The sequence below is a fragment of the Carlito syrichta genome, unplaced genomic scaffold (genome assembly GCF_000164805.1).
Source record: "Carlito syrichta isolate Samal-C Ts95f unplaced genomic scaffold, Tarsius_syrichta-2.0.1 Scaffold304629, whole genome shotgun sequence".
Classification (NCBI taxonomy): domain Eukaryota; kingdom Metazoa; phylum Chordata; class Mammalia; order Primates; family Tarsiidae; genus Carlito; species Carlito syrichta.
Genome location: NW_007248725.1, coordinates 198290 through 212226, shown reverse-complemented (window position 1 = coordinate 212226; position 13937 = coordinate 198290). Strand labels below are relative to the sequence as shown.

The following is a 13937-nucleotide window of genomic DNA, read 5'->3' as shown; positions in this document are numbered from 1 at the left end:
TAAATGTCATGTCCTAGATAATGATATTTCCCATTCAAGTTGAAGGTGGGATTGACTGTTGAGGTTCAAATTCTTTTGCACTTGACTTGTCAGCATGCAGGACTACAACTCATCACCTTTTGTGTTTGGCTTACTTGTTAGTATAACTCTATCAGTGGATCACCCAACTTTCCTGCTCCTTTGTTACATTTCGATTACTGTGAAACCTTTGTTTATGCAACTTACTCTAATACCATTTGGGGCCTTCACTTAATGCTAATTCATTATTTGCAAAGTAGGCCCAACTGCATTATTTTCAGTAAATCTGTGGCAGAGTGCAGCAGTGCTACAGATGCCATACCATAAGTGCTGATGCTAAATTTCAGTAGTACAGCCATGCATCGTTTAACAATGGGTTCACGTGAGAAATGCTTCATTAGGTGATTTCATGTCTTGTAAACATCTCAGGGTGTACCTACCACAAACCTCGAAGGTGCAGCCTGTTGATCCTATGCTACAAACTGTTACCGTTCTGAGCACAGTAGGCAGTTGGAACACAATGGTTAAGTATTTGTGTATCTAAACATATCTAAACATAGAAAAGGGACAGTAAAAAGGAACCTGTATAGGACACTTACCATGAATGGAGCTTGCAAGACTGAAAGTCGCTCTGGGTAAGTCAGTGAATGTTGAGTGAATATGAAGGCCTAGGATATTACTGTCCACTGTTGTAGACTTTATAAGCATTGTATGCTTAGCTACACTAAATGTACTTTAAAATATTTTTCTTTCTTCAATAATAAGCGTAGCTTACTATAACTTTTTTTTCTTGAGTTGGGGTCTCACTCTGCTGCCCAGACTGGAGTGCAGTGGCACGATCACAGTTAAGGATACCCTTGACCTCCTGGACTCAGGTGATCCTTCTGCCTCAACTTCCTGAGTAGCTGGGACTGTAGGCACACACCATCACACTTGGCTAATTTTTTATTTTATTTTATTTTATTTATTTTTAAGAGATGATTGTCTTTCTATGTTGCCTGGGCTAGTCTCAAACTACTGGGCTCAAGCAATCTTCCTGTCTTGACCTTACAAAGTTCTGGGCTTATCGGCATGAGCCACCACTCCCAGCCATTAACTTTTTTTACTTCATAAAGTTTTTAAGAGTTTTTTTTTTAACTTTTTGATGCTATTGTAATAACCCTTAGCTTCAAAAATAAACACATTGTACAGCTATACAAAAGTAATCTCTTTATATTCTTATTCTGTAAACTTTTTTCTGTATTTATTTATTGATTGATTTTTACTTTTTAAACTTTTTTTGTTAAAAACTAAGGCATAAGCACATACATTAGCCTAGGCCCTCACAGAGTCAGGATCATCAGTATCACGTCTTGTTCCTCTAGAAAGTCTTCAGGGTAACACACATGGGGCTGTCATTCCCTACCACAACAATGCGTTCTGGAATACTTCCTGAAGGACCTGCCTGAGGCTCTTTTACAGTTAACTTTTTTTATAAGTAGAAGCAGTATACTCTAAAATAATGATAAGAAGTTATAATATAGTAAATACATAAACCGGTAACATAGTTGTTTATTAAAATTATCAACTATTATCAAGCATACATATTATTAGACATGATTGTATTGCTCTACTTTTATACACCTGTCAGCACAGTAGGTTTGTTTACACCAGCATCCCCACAAAACACACGAGTAATGCTTTGTATTACCGTATTAGAATGACTGTGTCACCAGGAGAGAGGAATTTTCTAGCTCCATTATAATCTTATGGGACCACTGCCGAATATGCAGTCAGTTCTTGACCAAAACATCATTATGTGGCACTTGACTGTATTCAGCTTTAATTATTCAGATAACTCAAAATATACCAAAATAGATATCTTATACATTATCATCAGAATTAAAACAAATATATATAAACTCATGGACACCTGAAAATTCATCAGTTTTTATGAGCAGTGGTTCTCACAGGGTGGTCCAGGAACCAGCAGCATCAACATAACCTCAGAAATCATAAGAAATGCAAATTCCCAGTTTCTTTCCCCCCTTCAACTACTGAATCAAAAAGTCTGGAGGTGGGACCCAGAATTCTGAGTTTTAATAAGCCCTCTAGGTGATTGTAATGCCAGCCAAGTGTGAGAGATGCTGCTCTAATCTAACTTTCACCTTTATCTTACAGATGAGGAAACTGAGGACTAAGAGTAACTGGCTCAAATCTCAAGATCACAGTTTATTTGTAGAAAAACTAGAGCTCCATAGACTTTAATCCAGTTTTGTTTCCAAAGCACTACATTACCTTTTTTGTTTGTTTGTTTTGGTTTCCTTGGTTTGGGCTGGGTTTTAAGGAGGTTTTACTAAAGCTTTGGGTTCTTTTTCTTTTATTTTAGTGCCAGAACCTACTAAGACCTGTTCAAGCCAGCCCCAACCTGCCGGTACCAGTACCAGTACTTCCACCAGCACTATCTCCAACAGCAGCAATGGCAAACGTGCATCTGCCAGTAGCCAGCAGCCAGCTGCATCCCGTTACCTGCCTCGTGAGGTGCCTCCACGCTTCCGCCAGCAAGAACAGAAGCAGCTGTTAAAGAGAGGTCAACCATTGCCTACGGGGACTCTGACAAGTGTGAGCCCAACACAGGGTGCTGGGCCTGTAGGGGTAAGCCCTCCTCCCCTACCTGGAGCTGGAACGCAGCATCATCCCAGTAAGCTCCAACCAGGTAAAAACCACATAGATTGAGTTGTTCTTTTGATTTGAGAACTGACTATTTTTAACTTTGCTGATGAGTAAGAAAAATTGACATATTTTAGTTCATATTCACTGTATATATATAGTACAGATAGATTCATTTCAGTTAAATTTTAAAATTTAATTGTGCATTTCCCCTATTTATTTGCATTGTTTCTCATGTATTCACAGATGGCATGAGCTACTTCAGCTCAATTTGTTTCTCCCTAGAAAATAAAAGTCTGTGCATCAGCCCTTTTGAACCCATCTAGGCTTTAGAACCCTATGGTGAAAACTTTGCAATAAAACTCTTTCCTCTCAATTTCCTAGGCTATCTCATGAGTGCACTCATGCATTCATTTCAGGAAGGTGACAGAGCTTTCCAGTAGGTGTTTCTAACTCTTAGTCACACACTTGGAGCCAAAGCTGTCTGGTATTCTCCTCGTGCTAAGCTCCTGCAAAGTCTGAGGTTTTACTCTACCTGCTGCTTGTTGCTTCCTTGCCTGCGATTGATGTTCACTTTCTCTAGGCTCCCAAGAAAGATTACACTTATTTTTTTTGCTTTCCAGCTGCCAAGATGTAGATGTTACTTATGTCATCTCCTATTTTCCAAACTCCTTGACTTTATGTATTTGTACTTTTGGAAAATTTCCTTACTGTAGTTTTAGAGAATTTTTGGAAGACAGCAAAGTATTTGTGTTCAACTACCATGTTTCTCTGTTGTGTTCTTAAATGTTTCTGTTTCAAGCAATTTAATCAATAATTGGTGCTATTTCTGGAATAGAAACTATATCTGCTGAGACTGTAAAGTTCAGGTCTGTCGTTAAATACGTAAGAAGCCTTCTTAGATTGGAATTTAAAAGAAGCATGTCATGAGTAATGTTAATACTCATTTTCTTTTATGTGCTGCCTGTTAATATGGAGAGTAATTCCAACATGACCTAAAAGTATTTATAGCAATGTTTTTCAAAATGGTGACTTTGTGGTATGTTCTGAACCAATATTTTTAGACAACTTTAGATGTCTCTTCAACTAGTCTTGACTTATCATTTGCTAAACACCTGGTAGAAGGTATGCAGATCAATGATTGTCACCTAAAAGCAAGGCAGAAAAGATAAAATGTATTGACTGATCAAGAGTATACGCTCATCTATTTATTGGCCAGCAGTTTATAATCAAACATATAGTGATTACTTTCCACACTGAGTTATGGTCCTTGGGGAAAATTTTAGCAGAGACAGGGATTCTATAGTCAGACTTAAATAGTATATTAATTTTAGATGGTTATTTTGAAAAACTGAACAAGAAGTGTAATAGCCCTGCCTTTTCTGGATGTATCTCATTGGGATGTTGACAGTATTGCATCAGAGTTTTTATCAAACGCTATTGGTATAGAATGTTACTGTTTTCTTCTTAGATAAGGAGAAAATAATTAAGAAAGTAATTCAGTAAATTTTTGATAGGAAAATAATGTTCTTTAATAAAATATTTGTCTTCATAAATATAATAACCTTCTCCAAGAAAATACTTCTAGTTCATAATACTTTTAAAAAGTGTATAGTATATATAGAAGAACATAAATCATAATTTTATTGGAAAAAATCTTTAAAAATTGTATCAATCTATATAATAAGCATAATAGAAATTGATTCTTGGACTTCTGAAGCAGAAGTTTTCATTTTACACCAATTTCATCTCCTCCCAAATAGTCTCTGGTATCATAGCTAGATGCATCTTCTAACTCATCATCTTTCACTGATTAAAGGCAGGTCTCCTCACAAACCTGCAAAACTGGTCACCCAGTTCCTAATGCATAAACTCCCCATTTTTCTGCCTGACAGTCAGGACCCATTACTGCCATGTCTAGCCAATATTTTTCCTTCTATTCTCCATGGTTTACTTTCTGTTATAATTGGGACTATTTCCTTAATGCCTCACAAATATGTCATGCTCAGTGTCAAGTCTTTCTCATACATGTACACACTTGATTGCCCTTCCTCTTTCTTTCCATTACTTTCATTGTCACCACCCCCATGAAGCTTTTCTTCAAGTGTCTCCTTCTTACTCATCCTCTTTTAGGTGTGATATACCAAGTCTGCCACCTATAACTTTGCACTTACTGTATACTGTATATATTCTGCATTTTTGACTGATTAATTAATAAGTTTGGCCTCTCAACTAAGTTGAAAATATCATACAAATTATCATGAACTTTCTGTTGTATGACTAGTTTTTTCAGAGGAAAAAACTCTGAACTGTTGCTGAAGACTTGGAAGCTAGTACTGGTTATGCCACCAACTAGTACGTCCATTTCTCATCTAAAATGAGAGGCCTGAACCTCTCATGACTTCTAAATGCTAAGATCCTGTCTCTTTAATTTCTGATTCAAACGTTGTTCCAGAGAGCTAGTTTGATTTTGTCAATGGAAGGCATCGTTGGAATGCCATCCCATTGGTGAGCATCAGCACACGTGGAGAAAGTATGGCAGAGTGGGAAGAGACAGGCCTGATCTACTTTCCTCCTGTGTGACCTTGACCAAATCACTTTCACTCCCTGTACTTTTGACTCTTCATCTATAAAATGAAGATTCCTACTTGATAGAATCTTGAAGATAAGGTATTTGTTTTATATCAGTACAACGCTTTGCATATAGTAAGTGTTTGGTAAATGCAGATAGTCGTTGTTAATATGGGACTTGCGAGACTTTGAAATACGCAACAAATAAGTACCCATCTTTGAAACAGGGTTAAGAAGCAGATTTTTTTTAAACTCAAAATCGCAAAAAAGCTTTCTCATCACTCCATGACTTGTGTACATTTTGGAATTTCAGTTGTCCTTCTTAGAACTGAAGTATTCTATAAACTTCTCTTTTTCATGGTAGAAGAATGAGTTCATATCCAGGTGAAATTCTATTACTGTATTCCAGAAGAGTAACCAAATTTCTGACTGCAGTGAAACTTTTTTTAGATACTTCTTGAAGTGAAAGGTCTTATAACTTTCCTTTAAGTAATATATAATTTTTTACTGTATTTGTATCTGTGTGAACAGGTTTTCACTCCTAGTTACTTCTACATTAACATGAAGAATATAGTTTCATTTATGATTACTTTCCTCTAACTATATGGTTAAATCAAAAAGGTCAGCAGAACTAAAATGGAATTACCTGAGCAGGGAGCAGGGGAGTAGCTAATCTTTAGAAATGGCTAATCCACATCATTTCTTGTGAAAAGAAAAGTGAAACTGGGAGTTATTTCATCTCAGCACATTAATAATTTCTGTGTTTTTCCTAAGTATATCAGTAACTTTCCCTTGTTCCCCCCAAATTGTAGTGTACTTGGTAAAGATTAAAGAAGGTTAAATATCCCTGGAAGGAATTGTTGGAGATTGTACCACCTTTATCATAGCTTTAAAAGATGCATAGTCTAAGCCTGTAAAGATGACTGGGCATCCTGTAAAGATGACTGGGCATCAGTTGCCTCCCATCTGAGTATTTGACCATCTGCCTGCCTCTTCCATGTATAGATAGATTGTTGCAGTCCTTACCATATTCATGGAAAGCTTATGTGTCTGTTCCAGTAAACAGGAGGATTTGTGGGTACAATTAAACAATATAGGAGTAGAAATGGGAAAGTTTTAAAATTGAAAATTGAACTTGTGAGTGTTTGGCCTTGTAAATACAGGTTAATTTTATGTACAAGGCAACTGGTAGAATTAGGAGAGAGACCTAGCGTTACAGTTATTTAATCATTCCTTTTCTTCACGTACCACATGCTTCCTAACAGGATGTAAGTCAGTTGATTAGTCTGGCTCTTAAAGAGTTTTGTTACAATTCACCTTGTGATTTACTTTAATCTGTCAAGCTTATTCATTTGGAAAACTTATTCCAAAAGTTGACAATCCCAAGTTTTGCTACTTCTGAGACAAACCAGTACACTAACTTAATATCAGATACCCTGCATTGAGGATACGCAGTTCATGAATGAGGTGTTTTGGAATGACCAGTAAGTAAATAAGTAATTGACAGAGGTTGTGACAGAGAATAGCCTAGTGTGCCACATAGTCACCTTGCAGATGGGGGACTGTAAGAAAGGCTTTCTGCTAGAGGTGACATGAGGTGAGTTTTGGGTTAGCCATGCTGGGCAAAGTATATGAAAGGACACTGCAGGCAGAGCAGCCTGCATGTACAAAGGCATAGACCCAAAAGGCCTTGTTGGATAAACTGCAGATGGTTCATCGTGGCTAGGGAGCAGTGGGAGGATACAAGGCTAGAAAAGTTGGCTATTAGTATTACTTCGTAGTTGCTGTAAATTAGCATAACAGCTTATTTTGGTAATGGGGTCTAATTAAATTGGAATTTAAAGCTCTTCCAGTAAGTTGCTTTTGAAATTTGACAGACTAACTCTAAAGTTCATCTAGAACATCAAAAGTGCAAGAATAGGAGAGCCAAGAAAATATTGTAAAAGAATAAGCCATCAAATGGAGCTATAAATCTTGTAGTAATTTTAGCAGTGTGTTGCTGAGGCAGGAGTGAACACATAGGTCAGTGAAATGCAATAAAGAAACCAGATGTACACATGGAGACTTGGGTTATCATTATATGGTAGAATTGACGGTGGCCTCTTTGGAACATTTACAATTGTGGAAAGATGATACAGAAGAATATATTCCAAACCTTGGGATGAAATTTTCCCTTAATCATAAGCCATGAAAAAAAAAGGCTGACAAATTTGAGTGTATAAAAAGTTTTACAATTTTGTACAAGACCATAATCTGAGAGGACATATTGGGAATGTAAATAGCCAAGGGCAAATATCTCAAAAATACCAAACTTTCCTACAAGTCAACAAGAAAAACAGCCTAGTAGAAAAATGGGCAAGGAATGTGAATAGGCAGATTATAGAACTACCACGAATAGGTCCTAAACAAGTTGAAAGTATTTTTTGTGATCAGGGAAAAAATAAATGAAAATGACAGTGATAGACTAGTTTTCACTTACCAGATTGTCAAAAGTTAAAAATTGTGTTAATATCCTTCTATTATCATAACAGTACTGTTGATTACTTACCATTTGCTGGATTCAGGTGCTTTACACATATTAACTTTGAATCTGCTCAAGACCCCAGAAACCACTACAGGCGACCAGTGAGAGTATGGGAAAGGGCAACTGTAATTTGCTGTTGGTTAGAATGAAGGTAGGCGGGCACAACCTCTGTGGAAGACAGTTTGGCAGGATTTATCAAAATGTTGGGTGATCATATCTCGACACAACTGTCCAGGTGTTAAGAATGTGTCCTGCAGACACCTCGAGCATAGCTCTTTGTGCACAGCTGAATGCTAGTAATTGTTCTCTGCCTAATAGCATGAACTAGTGACAGACAGGTTGAGACGTGTCCAGGGGCAGTAGGGACAAAAACAGAATTGACGGTGGCCTCTTTGGAACATTTACAAGTGTAGGTAGCATTAATCTTCCAGCAACCAACATCTTGCTTTATCATGTGATGATAAAAAAACAACCTTTATGAGCCACTTGAACCTTTGCTAGTCTGCAGGTCCCCAGAGAACAGCAGTTTTGACTCTTCCCCCATTTTTTCTACCTAATGTCATGTTCAGCCATTCCCCTCTGCCATTTCAGTGTCTACGTCTTGCTATTATCATGTTAGCCCTGGCTAGCGTTATTAACATCAACATTTATTTATCCCGTTTTCTAAGATAACCAAGACTTCTAATACTTGCGTGCACAAATAGTCCTGGATTCTCTTAATGTTCAATAGTGCTGATGTTAAGGTGAAAATCAAAGTTTAAGGCAAAAATAGACTTTGTAATGGGCTAGCAGTTGAAAACAGTTTTCCGACATCAATAGTTGTTCCCATCAATAGGTGATGTTGTGACTGCTCTTTAGGATGTATCCTGTGGGTGCCATTTCTCATGGAAAAATGTGTTCAGAGCAGGCAGTGTGATAAAGGCCTAGATGTGTCCACTAGGGTTTGGGAAAGCAGGAGACCGGAGCCAACAATGAGCTGTAGAGGAGGAGTGCCTGTGGGCATTTCAGTTACCAAAGGGCAGAGGTAGAATGAGTGTGGCAGAAGTATTGCGTAGTGGTGGGCAGGGAATAAAAGAGAACTTGTATTCCCTCCCCCGTCACTGGTAGTAGCCAAAGAGGCACAGTGAGGTGTCACTAGTGGTGGAAGGGCTTCTGCAAGGCAGGTAGACAAAGGTGCCTCCTCTCCCTAGTTCCAGGTTCTCTCTAGATGGAGGCTGTTGCTGACAAATGAAACACAGGCCTTCTCATAAAACAGCACAGGGGAAAGTGGATTTGTAGATTCATGTATTGATTTGGAGGGGAGCTCATTTAGCCAAGTGGCAATAAATCTTAACCGGGAAGATGAAGTTAGTATGTAAGGAGAGTGATTTGTAGAATGTTCAAAGAATGCCACCGTATCATGTCACTTTCTAATCAGACTATGCTTTTGCAAGTTGCAGGATAACTCCACCTTGAAACACTTGAGAGCTTTTTATCTTTTAAAAAAACTCTTTCCTTGTGCTAAAGGCAGAACAATGTATTGTTTTGGTGGCTGCTTTGTACATTTATAAACAGAGGCTTTGATTAATATGCAGCAGTGTTTGCCACTTAGATCTTTTTTAGATAGAGGCAGGAAAGTAATTAAGAAATTGGACACTTGCCAGTTTACATATGGGGCTCATTTAGAATATTAGAGCTTGTGTTGGCATGCCAAATGTTTAGGGGTTGTTTAGGAAAAGAAAGAAAGAAGGAATGGAAAACAAAGGCAGGATGAAGGAGCAGCAATTTATTTGCCTGCAGCCAATAGGCAATATGCCGTTATTCTTTTGGCTGACTTTCAAAAAAAACAACAGAAGAAAAGTGACTATGGTGCTAATTGTAACTGGGTCCTGAAGTGAAATGTTTGTGACAATTGAAAGAATTTAAAGAGGAAGGAAGATCGGTTTAGTGTCAGCTGCAATTAGATAATCAAAGCTGTAAAATCCCGCCCGTTGATGCCTCCACCCCTAGTTGAAGGGGATGAATCCGATACCTCCTCGAGTGGAAAGGGCACGGCCAGCCCGGCTCACCGCCGCGGGTGCCCGCGGGTGGCCTGGGTGCTGGCTGGCCCCAAGAGCTTCCTGGCAGCTCCCTGGCAGTTCTACAGGAGGCGGCTCTCACTGGACCAGCCGACATGTTGGAGTGAGAGCCCAGGCGAGCCTAGATGTACGCATAGAGGCAGCTGTGCACGCGTGGTGGCGTCTCCTAGGAGGGTTGGGCGGCACCTTCTGCAGGTATTTCCTCACCCATCAGTCCCTTGTAGAGCAGGAGAAACAGAACAAACACAGAGCAAGTAGCGGCTGCTTCTTCTGAGTCAGTTTGTGACATAACATTCCAGCGTGAGTGGTAGCTCTGCGTCCCTAAGCTCTTGGCTGCAGTTCAGATTGGATAAAATGGCGTCTTGGAAAAGAGCTGCTTGCTAAAGATCTGCACCGAGCAGAGACTTGACCATGGCTTTTCCCACTGTCTTCTTTCTGCTTGGTTGGCACCGACGGGCCCTCCCAAATTAGGACACAAGCTTACTTTGCTCCCAGTTTATTTATTTATTTTATAGGTTCTTAACCTTGAGGAAGCAATCTCATTTTACTGCCGTTTTGAAGAAAAACACAAGGCAACAAGCTTATTCTTTTGGATACTTTTCATGTTTCCAGCACACATTTTACTCTGTTCTGCATTTCATAATTCCTTGCATTTATAGTAGTTGACAGATGAAATGGTTGGGATTCTGTCCAGCAATGGAATTTTGAATTAAAAGTACTTTCTCCCAGAAATTTTTACACACAGTAAATGCAGTAGAGGGGGAGGCATCTTTGGTTCTTGAAAACTGAAAACCGTTGTAACATTTATCCTGCCCCTGAAAACCAAGTAGCAAGGAATTTGTGCTATCAGTAAGCATTAGTAAACATATATTGTCAACTGTTGAAAGAATTGAGAATTTTTTTATAATGTATAATTTATTATTTTGCAATTTCAGTTAGAGACTATGACGATAAAGTATTTACTATTTGTCAGTGTTGGTACCAGTTAAGCATTCAGCACACTTCTGAGTAAATCTTGTCCATGCTTTCCTATCTGATTAATCTGATACCTAATTAAAATTTTGCTTACTGTAGCTTTTGGAAGCTCTTTGTGAAATGCTTTTTTGGAAAATGTTATCTTTATATGGTAACATTTTGGAATTTAAAAACAGGGGAAAAAAAGGAAGGTTTTGTCTTTAAATCATGCTATTATGTAATCCTTTTTAATTTAATCACGTAAGACATTTATGTTGCCTAGATTTTTATAGAGACATACCTATTTATAGACTGTGTAAACCATTTAAATAACAGAAGAAAGAAGAATAAAACATTACATGTGAACTTCATTTTTTTTCTTTTTAAGGCTCGTTTTAGGGGGAAAATTGTATGATAATAGAATTGGACAGAGCAGTAAATTTTTATTCTGAAAACATGGATTTCAATTTAGCCTTTACTGTGTAATAGTTAACAAACCCTGACCAAGTCACTGCATATTTCTGAGCCTCTGTTTCCCCTTCTGTAAAATAAATATTAATTTGTTTATAATTAGTCGTGTATGGAAATACTTCAGACTTTAAAGTGCTGTGAAGTATTTGATGTCTTAGGAATATGAAGACTCATTTATAAGCTCTCGTCAGTCTTGCTGCATGTCAGATATATGGATTTTAGCCTTTGAAAGCTCCCATGCTGAACAGGAGAGCCTGAAATACCACAAGAGAATTCGATCTTGGTTCACTTCAGAGTTTTTATGCAACTCACAATGCTTGCTCCTAGAAGTCAATCATTTCACAGATTTTCTTTTCCCACATAGTTCTCTTTTAGACTACTTCAAATTGATACCACAGTTAAGACACTTTGGTTACTGAAAAGCATGTTATTCAAATGTTCTTGAAGCCATAAAATTCTCATGAGATGAATGGTATGTGTTAAACATAAAGAGATTAATAATAGTATTTTTACATTTTCGTTTTTGGAATAAATCCCAGTGTCTAATTAAAAGAATATGTGGTGGGCCGGGTGTAGTGGCTCACGCCTATAATCCCAGCACTTTGGGATACCAAGGTGAGAGGATTGCCTGAGTCCATGGGTTCGAGACCAGTCTGGGCAACTTGGCGAGACCTCATTTCTACAGTAAATCAAAAAATTAACCAGGCGTGGTGATATACACCTGTAGTCCCAGCTACTTGGAAGGCTGAAGTGAAAGGATTGCCTGAGCCCAGCAGGTTGAGGCTGCAGTGGCAGTGAGTGTACAACTGCACTCCAGCCTGGGTGACAGAGTGAGACTCCGACTTAGGAAAAAAAAAAAAGAATATGTGGTGATGGTGACAATAGTGGGGATGGGGATGGGGATGGTTATGGTTGTGGATGGTGGTAGTGATGACGGTGGTAGTGATGGGATGATGGTGGTGATAATGATGGTGGTAGTGGTGGTAAGGAGGGAGGAAGAAGAGGAGACATTCAGGGATTCAACAGAACAAAACTAAAATCATATTTAAATAGCTCAGTATGCAGTAGGATCCCTGGTTTTTTGTTTTTTGTGTTTATAACTTTCAAAGAAATACCTAGAACCTGCCCTTGGAAAGAGAGCTTTGAAGTAGTAGAATAAACACAAAACACATAACTTTGTTTACTTTTTTTCTCCATGTACCTCTACTAAATTATATAAATGGAAAATTCTATTTCATAGAATTCTATTTCAGAATTATTTCAATTCTAAAGGCAGCCTTTGTTTGGTCCGTAGCCCCCATTTACTCTTGTAAAGCCTTGAGGCAGAGGACCATCTGTAAGAGTGCAGAAGTGAAGTATTTATCAGCATCAGTGGCTTATGTTTTCCACCTAGTTTTTTTTCTCTCCTTTTTTTCCATTCTACTCTTTTCAGGTTTGACTACTATATTAAATTCATTACTTACCTTGCTCTCTTAATTGCCTCACAAAGTTTATAAATTTCTTATTTTCATGGGGTGTAGCTCAAAATGTGAAAACCTATTATTTGTTTTGCTTACAAGCAACAAAATTTCCCCTGCATTCTATCATCTCATGATGTCAAAAATAAATATTTTTGACTCATTTTGGGTATTCATATTATTTATAGTTTTTTATTTTTATTATAAATGTAGAACATTCTAAAAGTCATCTAGGTTGAAGGATTGCATATGTTAATATTGTTTTACAGTATATAGAAAACTCATTAGGTTTTATGTTTTTTCACCTCGAAACAATGTAGTTCTTTGTCTTTGACTCTTCATTTTGAACAATAAACTTTTTTTTTTTTGAGTTGAAGTCTCATTCTGTCGTCCAGACTGGAGTGCAATGGCACACTCCCGGCCACCGCAGCCTCGACCTGCTGGCCTCTGACGATCTTTCTGCCTCAGCCTTCCAAGTAGCCAGAACTACAGGTGCATGCTACCACGCCTGGCTAATTTTATTTATTTATTTATTGTAGAGAAAAGATCTCGCCAAGTTGCCCAGGTGGGTCTCAAACCCACGGGCTCAGGCAATCCACTCACCTTGGCCTTCCAAAGTGCTGGGATTATAGGCTGAGCCTGGCCATAAGCTAATTTGACTATACAATACCTTTGCTCAATTTCACTAATAATTAGGAAAATGCAAATAAAAACCACAATGAGATATGATTTCACACCCATTAGAATGGCTATTCATAAAACAAAAACAGAAAAAATGTTGGCAAGGATATGGATAAATTGGATCCCTTACGTATTGTTGGTGGGAATGTAAAGTGGTACAGCCACTGGAAGACAGTATGGCATTCCTCAACAATTACATAGAATTACTATATAATCTTAACAATTCCATTTCTAGGTGTAACTCAAAAGAATTGAAAACAGGGAATAGAACAAGTAATTTGGACACCAGTGTTCATGGCAGCATTATTCACAGTAGTAAAAAGGAAGAAGCAACCCAGGTGTCCATCAGTAGATGCATGAAGAAGCAAAATGTGTTATCTTCATATAACAATATTTTCAGCAGTGAAAACAAAGTCCTGACGTGCTACACAACCTGGAGAACCTTGAAAGCATTGTGCTAGCCGGGCTTGGTGGCTCAGCCTGTAATCCCGCACCTTGGGAGGCCGAGGTGAGTGGATTGCCTGAACCCGCAGGTTCAAGACCCGCCTGGGCAGC

The 13937-nt window shown here is 38.2% G+C and overlaps 1 protein-coding gene across 2 annotated transcripts in view; it reads left to right on the top strand.

Annotated features, from left to right (window-relative positions):
- The first annotated feature begins 2345 nt into the window (after positions 1 to 2345).
- Positions 2346 to 13937, top strand: part of TNRC6C (trinucleotide repeat containing 6C) — a 68598-nt gene continuing 57006 nt past the window's right edge. For both annotated transcript variants that reach the window (XM_008060455.2, XM_008060457.2), the window contains exon 1: positions 2346 to 2713. The gene's annotated coding sequence lies outside the window, so the exon portion shown is untranslated. The remainder of the gene's footprint in view (positions 2714 to 13937) is intronic.